A 20,641-nucleotide genomic window follows, 5' to 3' on the forward strand; every position below is an offset into this window, starting at 1 on the left:
TTACAACTTGTCCCAAGGTCTATTATAGTTGACGAAAGCTATCTGTTAGTGTTCCCATTCACTGCAATTGTAGTGGCTCGGCAGGCACAGAAAGCCCCAAAAGTATGTGATTTGAAATATGCCATATTTGTTCATATGGGTTCGGCTCTGGCCAATCACTTGAGCCGCAAATGCCATGTGATTCTGAACTGCAGGAAAATGGCATCATAAAAATGCTGATTGACTTATTTAAAGCCCTTCACCAGAGACTATCAGCCTATGTCAAAGGCAGTAGATCAAAACAAAAAAAGGCAGAATTTTTTTTGGGAGGCTCTAGTCCTCCAAAAATATGTCAAGTCACCTTTATTTATAGTGCTTTATACAATGCAGTTTGTTTCAAAGCAGCTTTACAGTGAGAAACAGGAAAATAATGATGCGAACATAATTTAATTCTGCTGTAAAGCAGCTCTAAAAACCGTTCTTCTGTTGTTCAGTTGAAATCAGTTCAATGTTGATTCAGTTCGGTTCAATGACTGTGTAAAGTTAATCAATTATAGAATGAGTTCAATTCATAAAGCAGCTCTGGAGAAAACATCATCCAGCTCAGTTCAGTCCTCATCCAATAGTGTCAGTGCAGTCAAGTCAATAATATTGCTGAATATTAAGTGTCCCAAACTAAGCAAGCCAAAAGGAGATAGTGGCAAGGATCCCAAGCTCCATCAGTGACAGAAATGGAGAAAAAAACCTTGGCGGGGACCAGGCTCAGTTGGGGGAACAGTTCTTCCCTGGCCAGACCAACGGACATGGTGTGGTTTAATTCCAAGCTGCACCACAAGTCAGAATTGTGGATTGATATCATTCAGAATATTTCATCCAGTTCTTTCTGCTTGAAGATTGGTTTACATCACGCCGGCATACGGAGGCCATAGGGGTCTGTGCAGAGGACTTGTCTGATTCTTGTGGTTGTCTTCGCTGAGGATCTGTGCCGATGACTGTCTAGTCAACAAGGTCTTCACAGGCAGTCCGTCTCTAAGGTTCTAGTTGTCATCGTCTCCGCTGATATTCAGGGCTGTTGTGGTCATCTCTAGGTACAGGTACACCATCTGTCACAGGTAGGCCTAATAACAGTTGTGTAACAGTTGTGTAATGAACAGTTGTGATTTAAAAGCCTGCAAATTTTTTTGAATGGCCATCAATGGAGAAAGATGCTGCAGAACTAGACCATGCTAACTAGCCAAACCAGTAGAGTGACAAGTAACTTTATCTTAAATTTTATCTTAGCTATGTTTACATTTAGGCCCTGTTTCCACCTGGTAATAAGATGCGCTTTGGTCGATCGGATCACAAGTGGACGTTGCTAAATACAGGGGTTTTAAATGTTTTGAGCTTGTCCACTTTCAACCACTTCCATTGGTAGTCAAAAAACACATTCGACTGGATTGCTTTCGTAGTGGAAACGCTCATGAGGTCAAATGTGTATAGCCATACATTTGAATGTGGTCAGCTACTGAGCACCGTCTACACTCCGCCTACTGACCTAACGCGTAAACATTATGGGAAGACAGGATTTAAACTTTGTCGACTAAAGACCAAAGTTTGGTTTGAAGATGAAAAACGTACCAAGCACAATGTTCTCTCACCATTCCTGATTTACAACACACACTCACCTAGTTCGACATGGTCTTGCGGCTTTCAGAGCAGAAACAAAAGCTGATGCTCTTTCTCCGGCAATGTTTCCATCTGATATTAAGATGCGTTTTGGTCAATCGGATCACAAGTGTACGAGGGAGACGCATACCCGTTTACACCTGGTATTTTAATCCGTCTCTTTTGTCCACTTTCAACCACTTCTGTCCTGATTTCTTCGAGGGGAGGGTCTATAGGCATAGACATAAATATATGGGTTTTTTCAGATCTTTCAATCTAATGGACAAAATAAGCTTATGTATTATGTAGTTTATGTATTTCTTTCTTCAGTCGAAAAGAAATGAAGGTTTTTGAGGAAAACATTCAAGGATTTTTCTCCATATAGTGGACTTTAATGGTCTCCCAACGGTTGAAGGTAAAAATTATAGTTTCAGTGCAGCTTCAAAGGGCTTTAAACGATACCAGACTTACGGAACGAACGTGGCACCAGTTCCATTTTTTCCGTAAGTAGAATAGGGAAGGCGTAGGACATACAGCGTAAGCTTTTTGAAGAATACAGAAGTGCGGTTTTGGCGGAACCACTTGAAGGCGATCATTTGTTTATATAAAGTATATAAATTTTTTTAAATGACCGATCATTTCTCTAGATAAGACCCTTATTCCTCGTCTGGTATCGTTTAAAGCCCTTTGAAGCTGCACTGAAACTGTAATTTTTACCTTCAACCGTTGGGAGACCATTGAAGTCCACTATATGGAGAAAAATCCTTGAATGTTTTCCTCAAAAACCTTCATTTCTTTTCGACGGAAGAAAGAAGGGCATGGACATCTTAGATGACATGGGGGTGAGTAAATTATCAGGAAATTTTAATTTAAAAGTGGACTAATCCTTTAAATATTTGTAACAAAAATAACAATACTGTGTGGTTGAAAAAACTGTTTGTTAAGCTGTTTCATATCTATACAACTGTTTTCTCTGGGTCAGCGGCAGCGCAAATGCAGATTTGAATGTTCCGATGTGATTTTGTCAAAGGTTTAATAGACACAGGCGAATCGTTGTCATTTAGGAATGAGATCACATGGGTGTTTGAATCGATATCACAATCTTTTAACGATTAATTGTGCAGCTACATGCAACCTAATAATCGGTTTGTAGTTGGATTGATGGTTAAATGGAACTGAAAGTTTGTAAGAGACATGTCATCTGGTTAGGACAGAAACTTAAATTAACATGGCTGTTAAGGCCCGTTCACAACTATAATGAAAAATATAACAATAAAGTTTTAATAGTCATTCTATTTCTGAGAATATGGAATATAGCTATAACAATAATGACACAGAGGTATATCGTTGGAATCACTTTCAGAATGATCTTTTTCCAGCTGATGAACAATAAAAAACATTGACAGCCCACTCGAGCTTTTAAAGCGGCAGCAAACATAACTGCAGCATGGTTATAATAAACCAAACGTTATTGTCTGTTGGTGTGTATGCTAATATAGTTATCGTTATAGTTATTCTTGGTATGAACAGGCCTTTATCCTGTAGTCAAAGTTTTGCAAGTCTGAAAGTATTTACACTCTCTGTTATTTTCTCATTTTTTGTTTCATATTGGCTTGCAGACCGATATCCAGCGTCTTGCTGCAGTTTCACCATGTGATCAGAATTCAAATAGAGTGTGGTCAGAGGTGAGACTGAGTTTTATCAGCTCCCTTCACCACTTGGCTCATAAAATGCTGCTCTCTGCGAAGAATAAGACAGTACATATTATAACACTTTGTGTGGTGTTTTCACTATTAGGGAGCATTTGGTGCACACATGGACTAAGTATGAGTTGATTCTCTCAGGGCAACATATCCTTCAAGAGGGGAGCTTGTCTGTCTTTACAGTGGACTTAGATCAAAACCTCAAAACTTCCTCTCATTCTAGGATTCATCCCAAACTCCCTAGTGTCCTTGTAGACTCTATGCTGGAGACCATCTTTGGTTCTCTCCTAAAGTTTCAGATTCCCATTTTGGTGTCCAAGGATGTGTTGTTAATATATATGAGATACAGCTGTCCTCATAGAAAAATATAAAAATTTGTTTTACGATAAACTGATCTTTTGAGTGTTGTGGTTGAGGAAGTTTGGTGTGTGAAAGCCCAGGGGTTTATCAAGGACCAGATTTGTTCCAAGTTTCATGAAACCCATAGAGCTAAGTAAGACTTTAGGCGGACAGCCAAACACACATGAGCTGAGGTGAGAGAAAGGTGTGGAAAACCAGAAAATCTCTTTGTTTTTCTTATCTTATACTTCTTCTGCTTTCTATTTTCCTGCCTTTCTCTCCTTGCCCCTTTATATTTTCCATAAAACAATGCCTTTCAGCGGTTATATTGTGACATCCATTTTTCATCACCCCGGCCATTTTTCACCACTGACCAAAAATGAAACAACAAAATATAAGGACTGTTGAGCTCGCCAGTGAAAGCAGCATTAACAAGAATCCAAAGGAAAAGACAAATCACAAATGGAAAGCAAATGGCGTCTCCTCAGATTTTTCTCCTGACAAATTGACCTCAATAGTATCACTTGTGTCTCCATGAGAGTTTCAGAAGAAATCTCCACAATATCTCCAACTGTGCCAAAAAAGTCTCTTATGTTCACCAAGGCTGTATTTATTTGATCAAAAATATGGTAAATCAGTAGTTTTGTAAAATATTATTACAATTTAAAATAACTATAAGTGTATTCCTGTGATGCAAAGCTGAATTTTTAGCATCATTACTCCAGTCTTCAGTGTCACATGATCCTTCAGAAATCATTCTAAGATGCTGATTTGCTGCTCGAGAAACATTTATTATTTTTATTATCAATGTTGAAAACATTGCAAAGATACCATTCAAGCATGTGGTAAGATTAAAAAAGAAAGAGAAATGAATACTTTTATTAATCAAGGATGCATTAAATTGATCAAAAGTGACAGTGATGACATAATGTTACAACAGATTTTCTGCACAAATTGTGCAGAATTTATATCACTTATCGTTCATAATTTTAATATCAGTGCTAATTTATCTGGACTCTACTATCACATTTAAATTATAACTCTATACTCTGACTCTATATTGATTCATTTGTGTCTATATTTTCCCTTATTTTTCTCTTTGACCATGTTCATACAAAGCTGAGAACACCGTCAAGTGTCCTGAGCTATGAATAAGAAACCATTGAGCAATAACCGATTCCTCTGGGTTCAGTACAGATCCCAAAGCCCATTTATATGTATAACCCATTACTGAGCTGTAGTGATTGTCTGTGTTTGAGTGTGTGTGTATGTTTTACCATGCAATATTCCACATGACAGAAGGCCTCTTCATAATCATCAGTTACTGAAACTGACCACAGGAATCATCACACACATTCATTATGCCTAATGGTTTATGACCAGGAATCCTCAAACAGACATGAACCGCTATCTTAATCACGAGGGCCCCTTAAACACACATGAACAGCTATCTGCTCATGAGAACAATGGTGGTTATGAGCAGTGGTCCTGTACATAGTTTAGGGTGAAAGGTTCAGTTCAGGGGCTGCATACGTCACTTGATGCAATTTCAGGGCTTTAAGGTTATTGGACAAGTTGAGGTCACACATGTAACTACATAAACAAGGTTTGATTGACAGAGAGAAGGGATGACTGCATCTGGATCTGGATTACAGCAAGTGCATATATGATCACGTTCTGAATCCTTCAAGGAAGGTATGAGGGGGAGAAAAACACTTGGAACGGGATCCTAGAGTTGGGTGCCAAGTTAAACGTCTTTCACAAATCCAGCTGCAGGCTACAGTTATCCAGCCTTTTACTGGACATCTCATTTAAAACAAACTTAGTATATTACACACATTATTGCGCATCAATGTTGCTGCTGTAAGATGGACTTCAAAGTTCAACATATGCATAAAAGCATTGACATACACATGTTTGGGTCAAATATGTACAAACCCATCCGTTGAGTTTAAAATTTTAATGTAAAAATTCAAACCAATGGTTAGGTTTGTCCATATTTGGCTCAAATATTGGTCGAAACAACCCAGAATTTTGTAGTGTATGTAAACACACACACTACAGTTCAAAAGTTTGGGGTCAGTTTTAAATAAATGAATACTTTTATTCAGCAAGAATACATTAAAATGATCAAAAATGCTCGTCTTTTGAACTATTTATCAAACAATTCTGGGAAAAAAAAAAAAATGCATGGTTTCCACAAAATATTAATAAGAACAACAGTTTTCAGTATTAATAACAAGAAATATTTCTTGATTAGAAAATCTGCATATTAGAATGATTACTGAAGGATCACATGACACCAAAGACTGGAATAATAGTGCTGACAATTCAGGTTTGAAAAATATATTTTAAAATATATTATAATAGAAAACAATTATTTTAAATTATGATAATATTTCATAATATTACTAAATACATAATTTATCCTTCTTTCAAAAAAATAATAAAAAAATAAAATAAAAAGATCTTACCGACCCCAAACTTTTCAATGTTAGTATATATGACAACACATCTTAGAACTTAGAAACGTGCTTTAAGCTAGATTTTCAAAACATTTTTCTTTTCTTTATTGTGGACACTCTTATTTGTCATTGACCCTGCTGTTTTTTTTTCCAAACTCACTCAATCATGGTGACAAAATCCACAGGAATCATCCCAGTCTTTAGCACATGAACTGATGTCCTCTATGTCCTCTAGCTTCCCTCCTATCCTCTCAAACCTGCTCTCCCACTCTTCTCACATATTTCACAGCCACCACTTTCTTTTTCTATAATGAAAGACGGATGTAGGTATCCCAAAACAGCTCTCAGTGAGGTGCATTAGTCATGGTTTGATTAATCGTTATTATACGGCTTAATTAAAAGGAGCAGAGTGTAAGTGAGCAATTACATCAGACCGTTCCTCCTCGGACTGTCATCTTTACCATTCTCTCACCAACTCACAATACCCTCATTACGATGGTTCCACGTTTGGCCATTTTTCTTCTCTCCCCAGATAACTTATTCTGTTTTCCTCAGTCAGTGCTGTGGGAATTGCAGAAGCAGCTTTTACCCAGGCCAGTCTGAGAGTATATGACAGGACGCTGTAGGGTCAAAGATGAAGAAGGACCAGAGGGCATTTGCCCAGCCCCCTTGTGAGAAGGGCTACAACAGGCCTGCTGTATAGCTTTGTGTTTTCACACATAAGCAAACAAAAAAAAAAGTGAAGAAAAAGTAAACTATTTTAAATAAATAAATAAGTTCAGATATCTGAACAATTAGTGAAGTTCAATTAATGAAATTTGCCTAACATTTCCAGGGTTGACTGCCATGGTGAAAAAACTTTTAACCAGTATGGCCTTAAATGGGGAAAAAAATCATTTCATTTTGGTGGCTTTGGCCAATTTACTGATACAATAACTAGGTTTTGAAGCATGAATTAAAGGTTTTATGTGAGTTAATACATTTTGCAGATACATTTTCAAATAAATGCAATGCTGTTGTTTTGAAATTTCTATTCATCAAAGAATCCTAAAAAATGTTTCACGGTTTCCACAAAGATGTTAAGCAGCACAACTGTTTTCAACATGGATGATAATATGAAATGTTTCTTGAGCAGCAAATCAGCATATTAGACTGATTTCTGAAGGATCATGTGACACTGAAGACTGGAGTAATGATGCTGAAAATACAGCTTTGCCATCACAGGAGTAAATTACATTTTAAAATATAATAAATAATAAATTATTTTAAATAATAATAATATGTATAATAATTTTTGGTGAGACTTCTTTAAAAAACATTTAAAAATCTTACTGACCCCAAACTTTTGAACGGTAGAGTATATAAAAAAATAGCATAATATTTTGTCAGAGTACATGGCTGTTTTTTTAATAGCCATCATTAGACATTGTTCACCTAAAACTCTGTCATCATTTGTTTACCCTCAAGTTGTTCCAAACCTGTATGAATTTCCTTCTTCTGTGGAACTAAAAAGATATTTTAAACAACATTGGACCCTATAAGTGATGGCGTGTGGATTTTAAAATAGAGGAGGCACACTAATTGTAGTGGTCTAGGGATCCTCTCCCGAGGATTTATTATTATTATTAATATTAGTAGTAGTATTAGTAGTATTAACTGCTTTTTGGGTCACTTTTAGACATAAAATGTAAAAAAAAAGACATCACATAGGCTATATCACATTATACATAAATTATATATAGACTACTGCACGATAATATAATTTCACTCACTTAGCCTATAATTTCACTATCTTTCTGTCCTTTTAAATGTCAGTAAAAAAAGAAAGCACATTCGGCCATTTAGTGAACCTGATTGCTGTAGCCTATTTGTCCAACTTCAGTGTGGGGTCTTCGTTCATTTTTGATTTGTAGCTGCTGCTCGAAAGGTATCTTGCTAAATTTGTTGGCGATCAAATATTTAATATCTCTACTCTCCATAATTAAGGTAGTTGGTACATTATCAGCAGGAGCAGTTCAAACTAATATCATGTAATTTAAAGGAACACTCCACTTTTTTTGAAAATAGGCTCATTTTCCAACCCCCCTATAGTTAAACAGTTGAATTTTACCGTTTTCTAATCCATTCAGCCGATCTCCGGGTCTGGCGGTACTAAGACCGACGGAAAATGAAAAGTTGTGATTTTCTAGGCCGATATGGCTAGGAACTACACTCTCATTTCAGCGTAATAATCAAGGAACTTTGCTGCTGTACCATGGGTGCGAAACTCTTTGGTCATTTTTGAGAGAGATGCTAACGGTCTAATCAGATTCAATGAACTATGCTAAGCTATGCTAAAAGTGGTACCGCCAGTCCCGGAGATCGGCTGAATGGATTCGAAAACTGTAAAACTCAACTGTTTAACTCTAGGGGAGTTGGAAAACGAAAAAGCGTTTTTTTTTGTTTTTTTTTTCAAAAAAAGTGGAGTGTTCCTTTAAGTCTCTACGATATTGATGATTGGTTGAGGCTAGCCTCCTCTGCATTGTACTTTTTCTCAACATTCTAACCACTGAAAGTGAAATACTCAATGGCGATTAGCTCTTTTTTTTTTTTTTTTTTTTTTTTTTTTTTTACCAACAAAGGCACAAGTCTCTGGCTATGAATTTGCCCCTCCCCTCCCCTCAGACTTGCCTTAGCACATATTTCAGAACAGCAGATTCGGCACGTTCAGGAAAAAGGAGCGGTGTTTCCGCCTTCAATAAATGTTATGGTGTTACAATGATGAAATTACAAACAAGAAATTCACATTCTGAGACATGAAATGAAATGAATAACTGGGAATTTTATTAACTGACGAACCGCCACTGGACCCCATTTATATGGACAAGAAAAATATATCTTCTTTTGTGTTTCATGAAGAAAAAATGCATACTGGTCTGAAATGACATGACGGAGAACAAATTTTTTTTTTAAACATTTTTTATTTTTAAAGTTGCCACCAGCTAGACCAGCACCAAACCAGTCCTAACAAGCAGAAGCCAGTCTGACCCAACATGGAAATGAATAGTGCGTGAATCACAGAGAACGTTCATGACAGGTGTTTCATTATCGCAGAAAAGTACAGTATGGGTTCTGGCATATGTTGTCATGTTACATTAGCAGCAGCCATATAGCTATTGTTAAACGTGCAGTTTAATGAAAGGAAGCCTAAAAAATACTGCGTAACTGGTTTAAGTTGTTCGGTGCAGTCTCATGTAGTGAAGAAGTAATGACGTGGGGAATACAGTTGTCCTCAAGGATTTAGCGCAAATGAGTGGAATGGTAATAGAAGCAGATGGCTCACGCTGCAGGTGCACGAGCCGTAGAAAACATAAAGGGTAGCAAAAAGAGAAGGAGAGGAGAGAGAGAAGTGATCATGATGAATGAAGCAGGCAGTAAAGGAGGACACTCCTGAACCCAGGAGAATCCATTCTGATGCATCTCAGGTCTCCAGACCGCTTTTCTCACGTACAACACTAAATTAAAAACGCTGAGGTGGAGCGAAACCAACATTTATAAGCACAGTGCACAGCTACAGGCGTAAGATAGGACAATTTTTGGAGAGTGTGATAAGGGACCTTTCGTTTTCTGGATGGGCAGTGTGGAGTTAATTTCAACTGATAGGGCTAATTAATTGCCATTCAGTTAGCATCATTAGCATACGTGTGGGTGAGGGCCCATGCTAATCATTCAGTTCCTTGCATATCTCGGTGGACTTAACCAAATGACTCTCCATGAAGAGTTTTGTTTTTATCAAGTTATTTGCAACTGGGTCGTCATGAGCATTAAAAGTGCCTCATTATGGCAGTTCATTGTTTCTGTCTCCAATTTCCTTTGCTTTGTCTCCGTCTGTCGCATCCTATTTACTGTCAGTCTGAACTAGAGATTTTTCTATTTGCATTCAACAGCCTCTATCCAGGGCTGACATCAGTGTGTGAGTAGGGGAGCGAGGCCATGATGTATTTCTCTAGCAGATAGTAAAAGCTTTATTAAGGACTCCACTTTGCATTTATCCTTATAATCTGTAATTATGTTGTCAGGGCAACTGCTATTGTGAAGTGGCACATCAAAGGATACATGTGGAGTGGTCCTGTTAGTAGGAAGGTCATTTGAGGCCACCTGGTGTGAGGTATCCATGCAAAAAAAAGAAATTGAAATGCAAAAATACATCTTATGAAGATACGTATTTTTTTTTAAACTTATCAAGCAAAAAATTGACAGATGGTGGCAAACATTCTTAGAAAGTGTGGGAAAGACAGAAAACCATAGATAGATAGATAGATAGGTGTGGACAGATGGATTTGTTTGTTCCATGTGTGATTCAATAACATTTAATTCCTTTGAACCAAACCATTCCCTGAAGCTTCAAAAAACCAAGTGAGCTATATTGATCATTGCTTCTTTTTTTACAATGGAGACATTAAATCAGGAATTAGTTTTCAGCAAATAACGAAAGCCTCTCTGTCTGGTTTTGTTTAGGCAGTGTGTGTCTCATTGCTTTTGGTGCCAAATACAGATTCAGACAGGCGACTTGAGCAGTCGATATCCTGTCTGCTGCCACATGAATGGAGAGGCTGCGCGGGGTAAAGCAGGTCCTTGGAGGTCAAGAGATGGTCTGAGAGAGGGAGAAACGCCTGTTCGTGGCACTCAGGAAATGTGCAGAATGGAAAAGAGAGAACAGACTACAGAGGAGCACAGACCAATATAGACAGAGGATGAATCAATGTGAGGAAATGTCATATGGTGAGGACTGAGGAGGGAGATGAATGGAGCGGATATTGTAATACTAGAGTGCAAATTAGTACTTTCCTGTTTATCAGTGGGAAACGAACAAGGAAGCATAATGTTTGAGAGTGTTTATGTGTACTTTTATACAAAAGTTCAATAGACAAGAAGTTAATATTGAGTAACTTACATTTTTAGAGACATTGACAACGAAAAAAGTTTCTTAACGAAGCCACAACAGAATTAAATGTTACGCGTCTCCGAGCAACACACGATTAAATAATTTCGGTTGAGGAAAGGATTGAATGATCGCTCATAAAGGAAGTCACTTATTTCTTTGCTTTTGAACGAATTGTTTCTGTAAATTACTGAATAAATCCCTCACTCACTCAGAAAGGCAGTCGCTGAATTTACCATATCATTATATTGCAGAAATGGTAAGAGTTATATGCTAGTATGTGGTTTCGAATGCAGCAACTCAGTTGTTTAGCTCCTGAATGAATCAATAGCTAAGTTTCCATCCAAAGTTGCGAATATAACTTATGTGCCAAATTGGAATATTGCATAAAACATTTTCAAATTTCAACTTTGACGACAGGCTTTGCTCAGGCATTTCAGAACAACCAAAACAGCATTTCAGATGCTGTGCAAAAAGATCAGTACGCTGGTTGGTCCAATTATGCCATCCCATCGCGCATTCACATGATTTTTTTTGAGGCGCATCTAGGGAATTATTCGGTAAATGTGTTTCCATCGTAGTTTAAGCGCATGGTTTCTTATTGAACAAAAAAATGTATCCAACTCAAACAAGCGCATATATATGTTTTTTATGCACATTATTAGAATTTATGCGCATCTTGGCATTTCCAGTTTTTTATGCGATATCCCAAAATGCGCATTAAAAATAGGTGGATGGAAACATAGCTAATGCTTTTGAATGAATGGGTTGAGTGAATGAATCGAATGACCCAAAGACAGTAGGTGTGTTCGACTTCGAAGCGTCGCTGTGCAGACCAAAAGGGCTTTCGCACTGAATTGTTCTAGGAACTAGCCACTAGGATAGTTCCCCGAGAACTTATTTCTCTCCCGGGCAATGTTCCTGGTTGCATTCGCACCGGGGAATAGGATCTCTGAAGCGGCCGACAACGGCAACTTTAAACGCAGCATTTACAAACGCTAAAATTCGGTGGATGGAAGACGCCGTGAACGGAGCTGTGTTTGTTGTGTGTCGTAAGTTTCGTGATAATGGAGATTGAATGTAAACGCGTAATTTACGTGACTGAAAGAGCAAAAAGTGGGGCTAAGAGACGAAATCTCCTATGACAACTTTCAGTATTACATATCATCGAGACGGAGAAAAGAACACAACCCTGCAGACAACAGGTAAATGCCGTTATCACTGTTTTCCATGTTCGTGAATTAAATATGTTTACACGGCTTTTTAAAAATGGCAGTGTTTGACATGCGTTTGACCAATCAACATACACTCACATCACTGACCCTACTTTGAAGTAGGAGCTAATTTAGTTCCCCCAAAAAGGAGTTCCTAGAACTAAAATCATTCCTAGTTCCTGTGGTGCAAACACGGCAAAATCCTGGTACTTCAGCCAATAGTTCTAGGAACTATGAAAAGGTTCCTCCGTTGCGAAAGCCCCTCAATCGGTGTATGACATCAAGGTACTGTGAGCATTTCGAAAGCATTAACGAAGCCATCTTCTCTCTAATCGCTACTCTAAATGGTACTTTGATGCCATACACCGATCGGTCTGCGCAGCAACTCTTTAAGTCAAACACACCTATGGCGCTTTTCCACTGCATGGTTCAGTTCGGCTCACTTTTTGGCGCTTTTCCACTGCATAGTACGGCTCAGTACGGCACGGTGCGGCTCGCTTAAATAGTACCAAGCAAGCCGTACCGATTCTAAATGTGATGTGTAAACACTGTAGATCACTGATTGGTCAGAGAGAATCGTCACTAAAAGCGTCATTGGATTTGAAACATGAGATTCCAAACCCGCTAGATTTAAATAGTCAGTAACAGCCACCGCAGTATCATTTGTTCGCCCGACTTTTTTTAAACGACTTGCTTTAAATGACCGTCACATGCATATTGAAAAAATAAATGGCTGTATCGTGGTCCGTAGATGAGCTGCAGACTTGTTGGTGGCCAAGGAGCGGATTCACGGCAGTAGAGGCGGCACAACTATACGATCAGTCTATAATCCCACCCATTTTGAAGCGGTACTAACTGCAGTGGAAAAGCAAACCGAAAGTAAAGCGAGCCGAACCGAGCCGTAGTCACTTTCTGTTGCTTGTAGAAAAAGTCCCTAAAAACAACAGACAGACAGTCTGTCTGGAAAACACCAGCACAGGCAAGCATAGTTATACAAGCATAGTTGAAAAGTCCCAGTGCTGTTGTTGGAATGTTATATCAGCAGCACTATAAGAATGCTGCTCAGCCAATCAAATTCGAGGACCAGAACATTCTGTTGTATAATGCTGTACTTATATTAAGAAATAATGGTATATTGACTTGCTGGGGTCGGGAACTCTACCGTAAAGGCCAATGCACCCTGTTTACCTAAGATACCCTGGTAACTCTAAACACATGCATAGCCCACATACAGTACATGCACCCAGTAAGCACAGCATTCACACTGACATAGCAGTCAGATGTCTGCCAAACATATGTTTAGAGATGATCACAGATTCCAGTGGCGTCATGCAGGACTGTCTTTCTTCTAAAGCTAATTTCTCTCTCCGTTTTAATGGGCACTTCTGATGTACTGTGTCTGTCTCTCTTTGTTTCTCTCTTTCTATTATGCTGCCCTGCAGAGATGTGGTTAGACAGGTGTCAGCCCACAGCTGCCAGTATGAAACTACAGCCCCTGACATCTGACCCAACTAATGATCCACAACATCTTTCATTACACTAAACACTCACACGCACAATTTGAGTTCCCTCCTTTAAAATAATAAGAGGGATCTTAAAAAATGATTAAACTCTGCATTAAAACATGAACTTAAATTAGATGAATGCTAAACAGAAGCGCTGTCAGGAGGATGCGGTCGTCATCTGTGAATGAGCGCATGAGTGATTGAGTCATAGATCACACCTCTGCAGGTTCAGCGGGGTCCAAATCTGTTTCCAGCCGTAGGATTATAAGAGCAGTGCACCTGGTGAGGCTGATGAAGGGGACAGAGGAACGGTGTGGAAAAACAGACAGATGGTGGCAGACATTCTTCGAGAGAGTGGGAAAGGCAGGAAGCCGTGGAAGGAGGGGTGGGGGGGATTGGAAAAACAGCAGCTGTTTGGCACTGAGGAACAGGACAACATAAGATGCTAAAATGAAAGCACACAGCCTATGCAATGTTCTTACATAGCAGATCTCACAGTAAGGCCTGTTTCTCACTGCACGCAACATTTACAGGCTCTTACTAATATTAACTGATTCCTCACACTGCCCACGTAACAGAGGAATTATAAGGAGAGGAATCCCAATGAATGGAAGATACTTAATGCACTACGCTACGCTCTTAAAAATAAAGGTTCTTTATTGGCATTTATGGTTCCAGGAAGAACCTTTAACATCCATGGAACCTTTGCATTGCACAAAAGATTCTTTATAGTGGAAAAAGGTTCTTTAGATTATTAAAATGTTTTTCACACTAAGACAGAGTGTGCCACTTTGGGGATTTTGGGGAACCAAAATGGTTCTCCTCTGGCATCGCAATGAAAACCCCCTTTTGGAACCTTTATTTTTAAAAGTATAACATGGTTTTAGTCCCACCTTGCAGTTAAAAGATCCCACCACTTTTATGATTTTTGATGACGTGCCTTAAATGGACTGCGTAACAAATCAATTTTCAGGGCCAATTTTATTTTGCCACACACAGCATGCTGAAAATATGTATGCTATACAATGTTTTGCAATATAGGGTCTATTAAACGTAATATAATGGAATGCACTACTAATCCATTGTTTAAAAAAATACATCCGTTGGGCTTGATCCAAGTTTCAAACTGAAATGTTCTATTCAGTAAATCTGTCTGAATCTAGACCAGTGGTTCCCAACCTTTTTGACTCCAAGGGAATACTTGAAGAACCCCATTGTCACGTTTTGAGTTTGTTTTTGATCTGTTTCTCTGTGCTGTTCATGTTTGAGTTTCTACAGCCACCTATCCTGACAGAAAGCTAGACCTTTACAGAAGGTTGGATCTCTCAGCACTGCCAATGAAGTGTCTCCAGATCCAACGACAGCAGCAATAAAGACAGAACGCAAGACCAATACAAGGACTCTATATTAATGATGGCTGAAGATTTTCTCTTCTCCCTCCGCCAGAATGGACATCCTCTGGAGCGGTATGTGGAGGAGTTTTTGGATTATTCCCACCAGGTGAGTTGAGCAACACCACCCAATTCCATTCATTTCATCCTTTGGCTAAATGGTTCTGATTTCTTGGTGGAAGATGTTAAATAGAAAAATTTCAACCCTCATCCAGTCCCATCCAGAAAGTGTTTAGGCACTCCAACTCACCCCAAGCCTGCAACCAAACCCTTCACATCCCTTAACATCGGGACAATCGCAGCCACTCCAGAGTCCACTCCAGCCCCAGAGTCCGTTCCCAAGTCCACTCAAATTTCCACACTCAGTTTAACCCTAGCTCAAAGGAGAAGGCTGAGGAAGAAGAGAGCCATCGCATCACCAGCCCATGAGTCCGCTCCGGTGTCGGCTCCAGCCCCTGAATCCGCTCCAGTATCAGCTCCAGCCCCTGAGTCCGCTCCAGTGTCAGCTCCAGCCCCTGAATCCGCTCCAGAAAGTTCTCCAGAGTCCACTCTAAAATGCTTTCCAGAGGCCGCCTCAGCCCCAGAGCTCAGCCCAGAGGGCATTGCAGTGCCCATAATGATGTTAGCATTTGTGTGTGTCTGGGCTGCCAGCTCCGCCCTGGTCCCCTCAACTGCTGGCTCCGCCCTGGTGGCTTCCTATTCATCCGAAGCTACCTGTGATCAGCCTCCAGAGTGCCTACCCTCCCACCCCTTGGGGTTGGGTTTGCTCCACTCCACGCCCTCTTCCAGAGCCCCCGCCCTCCCTCCTCTGTTGCACTGTCTTTATATAACGCAAGGTGGCGTACTGTAACGTTTGAGTTTGTTTTTTGATCCGTTTCTCCATCCTGTTCATGTTTGAGATTCTTTGTTCATCCTCTAGTCTGTTGATTACCTCCGTTCCCTACCTGTCTGTCTAATAGGTTACTGATTTGAGTTGAGTCCTTATTTCAGGTGTGTCTAGCCTCGTTTCCTTTGTATATAAGCCCTCAGTTATATACTTTGTATATAAGCCCCCTGCCTTCAACCTTTTTTTTATTATTTACAGAAGCTAGGAGTGCTAATACAGTATATTAACATCAATAAAATAATTTCATAATTAATGTTAAATATATAATAAGTATTCTGCAATTCCAGAAGTTTCAAGAGCAACTTTTATACTATTAGCAATGAATTTTCATGACTTTTTCAACCATTCGTGATAATGCAAGTTTTTAAAATTATTTTTTACTCACAATTTCTCAGCTATTTCTACCTGATGAAATATTTTAAACCTGACATATCAAGAAAAAAATGTGATTCATTATAGACATTGCCATGGCTTCTTAATATTTTAATAATTTCTGTCTTTTCCAGGTCCCTGCTTCTTAAATAAAAATGAACTGTCAGGGCTATTTCTTTTGAGGGAAAAGTTAAAATAAGAAATGTTTACATCTTGAATTTGAGCTGGTTTGGTTTATTTTAAAGCTTAAAGATTTTGTCTCATTTTAAACCATCTTATGGCCGACTTAAGAACCACTGATCTATAGACCGTTTAAGCAGTTTATAGCAACAGATTTTGGTTTGGATTTAATTCAGTGTAGATTAATTAACATTTAGATGAAAACGTGACCCCGTGATGTAAATTAGATTTCAAAATGATCAAGTTTGTAATAATTCTCAATGGACCACTCCTGATAACAATTCAATTTATTAGAGGAAATACTCGATGCAATAACCCAGAAAGTACAGCAGCAGCAACACTGTCCATTAGTGGAAGCATACTGCTGATTCACTTACACACTGCTTACGCGTGCAGTGTGAATCAGGCCTTGCTGTAAGATTGGAACGCTCACACTTACCCCCTATATGTTACCATGGAAATAAGCAGTGGCCCCTGTAAGTTCCTGCTGGGGAATTGAGCACCTCCTGCTGTTGTTTCCATCATGGCTGGATCTTTTGCGCATGGCCGCTGAAGCTGATCTGGGATGACTGCAGGTCTCGAGGAGGGCAGCGGGTGTCTACACTAATTACTACAGCCTAGGAGAACCTGCTCCGAGAGGTGTGATGGACAGACGGAGAGGATGTGGAGGGAGAGAAGGAGGAAGGACAGATGGAGTGAATTTGGAAGAGTAAAAAGAAAAAGCAAGAATCAGAGCAGTTACGTGAGCAGTGATCACTGGCTCCACTGGGCTTTCAACTGCCCTGCATTTTGGCAACATTTAGGCCAAGATGTCTTCAATTTTTGATGACATTAAGTTGCTGCATCTATGTAAATACATGGGTAAGGAAGGGCAGTAAAAGAAAGAAAACAAGCAAAAGGAAAGGGCAAGGCGCTGGTGTGAACAAGGCCAACATTACAATATAATCATCTATCTTTAAGTCCACCGCAAACTTTGTTTAAAGAGAGACAATGATGATTTTGAAACAAAGACTTTTTCTTATATATTAAAATGTTGAAAGAAAACAAACTTGTAAAAAAAACTTAAACTCAATATATATTATTTACAGAGTAAATGAGACCAATTTTTTTTTCAATTTATTATTATTATTTTTTAAAAAAAAAAGTTCTTACTATTTAGATGCTTTTTATCACGCTGAGCTGTGAACATGGTTATTACTAAAATTCAAGAGACCCACAACAACCAAATATAATGGGCTGGTCCAACTGGCCTACTATAAATACTAATTGGACCAACCCATAATATTTTGTTGTTTTTTTCTTTTTTTGTCCTGGCTCCTAATTTGCTTGGTTAAAAATGGATGAAAATGGGGTTGTGATGGACAGATCAATAGGTTATACTGTCTTATGGTTATATTTTTACTTTTAGAAACCAAATTTTTGTCTACTGTATTTTTTTAAATATATGGCAATAGCCACCTTCACAAAACATTCCTGATTTTAACATTCAGTCCAAACGGGACTGAAGCGAGTTTTATTTAAAACGTAGTAGTTAGCTGGTGAAGTGGATTTATTAGAGTTAACAAAAGTTATCGTGAGCATTGTAATGTTTGAAGCGGATGCCATAACAAAGGTCAGTTAGACCGGGAAGATTTTAAAATGAGCGGTTCATTCATAAATCCGTAAGATCTTACCTTCATGCTGCGGAAATATACAAATGGGAAGACAGAACTCAACGAGCGCGCTCTGCAAAGGGGCGGGGCTACATGCGGTCTATAGAGGGTATGCACGTGACCTTACCGTCGGCCGTTATGACTGCGGTTACGACCACTTAGTGGCAAAAAGACTGAGGCAGTTGGTTTTCAGCATGAATGCCGCGAAAAACACACAAAACACATCCAAAACAGGAAAGAGCTTTGCGATTGACTGTACAAATAGATTCGACAAGAAATCTAAGTTATATTTTTACAGACTGGCAAAAGCTAGAGAAAAAAGAAGCAAATGGATCAATTCACAGAAACAACTGGACTCCAGGCAGAGAAACATGGATTTGCAGTTATCATTTTGTGTCAAAATGTTGTAGGCTATTTTGGGGTAAAATCATACCCTATATATTGTATTGTTATATTGTTGACAAATCATCAATTAAATATTTACTATCTTATATCTCCATAATTGGGTGTTTTTAACACTGACAAAAACTATGCAAATTTTAGGGCTGGACGATATGACGATATATATAACATTGATATAAGTGATCACTCGGATTTAGACCTACCTATATAAAACGTTCACAGACAGATTTGCTTTATGTATTTCCCCAGCGTCGAAATCAGGCACATTTAAATGTCATGAAACACGATTTCTGGCTGCATGTCAATATCCATGGATTAAGTTTCTTGGAGAAGGTGTAAGGAACACTATCGAGCCCAACTTTTAGTGTAATCATTTGTTTTACTCACGTTTTCGAAGTTTCCCCTATTAAATCTGGTCATACAGTAGCTCTTTTGCCACTCAGTCCAGCTGAGGGAGCGCGTTCCGGCGGGAAAGTGACGTCAATGCATACCCAGAAAGTCAAACATGATCTAAAAGCCACATAAACTGAAAAAACGGACTAAAAGAGGATTGCACCAACTTAAATTAGAAAGCTTTTTAAACTACTCGACCACACATGCTAGAATTGATCACATTTTATTGTGGTAAATTTTGACTAACTTATATAATTTATAATAAATAACCTGTTAATGAAATATATTTTTCACTATTTTTTTTTATTTTTTTTTTATTTTTTTTATTTTTTTTACAACTGTGGCATGTTGTAGCTGGATGTTGTTTCTAAATGTGTAGGCTGCTATTTTTCATAAAAAATGCTATAGATCAATAAAAAAAAAGTCAACACTGCCAAATGAGGAGCCATCAATGGGCTTACCTGTAATTATAGCTAGCCTTATCACATGCTATAGTTAAACAATTAGAACTATGGTACATTTTCATAAGGGCAAATACAAGTTAGAAGATTTAAAGCCTGAACCTTCTTGAATTATTGACCAAGCAATCAGTTTTCCCCTTGTGTAAAATGTGGTCTGTTCTAATGATGACTGATATTAGGAAAAACCTGGCCTTCAGATATTCCAAGAGATGACATAGCCAAAAGCATTAAGAGCCTGTATGAACTGTCAAGGAGTCGGAAATAAATAATTTCAGTATAAGAAAATGTTAAGTAAAGTTTGATTTCCCATGGCACTTTCAAGTAGAAAATTCTGCCAAACTGATAAGGTTATAAAATACATCATATATCCTATGTAAACAAGTAATTGTTAACTAGGCTATTACTTCTTTGCAATTATGGTATCAACCAACTTAGCAAGGATGATTCAATACCACAAAAGACCATTTTGCAAAAAATAAACAATTAAATTTCACAAGGGAGCACACCTTGGGACCCTAGTAAAACGGTTCACACTTCCACCCCCCAATGTTCAAACCAAAACTACACCATTGGTTTTGGAGAGTCCTTTTCAGTTGGAATGTGTCTTGTTTTTGAAAGCAGTTACAGGCAGCAAAATTACTTTTGGCTCGTTTCTGTTTGATTCACGAGATGTTTTTCTCTGCATTGCTGGAGCTGAGATGCGGAAGCTGTTTTTCTCATTCTAGTTCAGGGGTACTTCAGTACTCCATTGTATATTACTGGCAAAGCGCTCGTAACAGCCCACCCGTGACCCTCTCTCCCTCCTGCTGTGAGCAAAGATGGCTAAGTATATATATTTGCCAATAATTCAAATCATGTGAGCGAATGGATGTGATCATCAGAAAAATGTGATCAATATAACCCTGCTAAGGTTTTTGTTCTTCATTTCAACATCATTTTTTCTTCCTTTTCATTCCTTCTTTGACATTCCACCTCTTTCTTTTTCATCACCCTCTCACTGGCAATGGCAAAATCTCTTTTTTCCACTCAATTGCTCCCTCATCAAGAGAGTGCGCTTGCATTGATTTAATAACCACAGGGCGACATTAGTTCCTTTGAAGACTTTCTCTCCTTTGATCTTTTTCTAATCTG

The sequence above is a fragment of the Ctenopharyngodon idella genome, chromosome 22, assembly GCF_019924925.1.
Source record: "Ctenopharyngodon idella isolate HZGC_01 chromosome 22, HZGC01, whole genome shotgun sequence".
NCBI lineage: Eukaryota > Metazoa > Chordata > Actinopteri > Cypriniformes > Xenocyprididae > Ctenopharyngodon > Ctenopharyngodon idella.